At 48.6% G+C, this 319-nt stretch overlaps 1 non-coding gene across 1 annotated transcript; it reads right to left on the reverse strand.

Moving 5' to 3' along the window:
* Positions 1 to 203: 203 nt before the first annotated feature.
* LOC111662272 (5S ribosomal RNA) lies at positions 204 to 319 on the reverse strand (the record flags this gene model as incomplete). The annotated part of the gene is made up of 1 exon (XR_002761306.1): positions 204 to 319. It is a non-coding gene; the product is annotated as a 5S ribosomal RNA (ribosomal RNA).

Raw genomic sequence — 319 nt, forward strand, 5'->3', positions numbered from 1 at the left:
AAGTGCAGGAGCCTTTCCTTTTCACTGTTTGCTTGTTTGCTTGTTTGTTTGCCTCTCAACATGTCAACTTTGTTCGATTTTAATGCAAAAGTGTGTTTACATTGTGATGTGTGCTGTCCCCAAAAGTGCAGAGAGCTGCAGAGTAAGAGGTTATCGAAGCAGGAGCAGCAGCGTCCTCTGCTGATTGCAAAGAGATGTGAAAATGCTAACAGCACCTGGTATTCCCAGGCGGTCTCCCATCCAAGTACTAACCAGGCCCGACCCTGCTTAGCTTCCGAGATCGGACGAGATCGGGCGTGTTCAGAGTGGTATGGCCGTA

The sequence above is a fragment of the Seriola lalandi genome, unplaced genomic scaffold (assembly GCF_002814215.2).
Source record: "Seriola lalandi dorsalis isolate HSWRI2012SDOR001 ecotype SW California unplaced genomic scaffold, Sedor1 jcf7180002000384, whole genome shotgun sequence".
NCBI classification, from domain to species: Eukaryota; Metazoa; Chordata; class Actinopteri; order Carangiformes; family Carangidae; genus Seriola; species Seriola lalandi.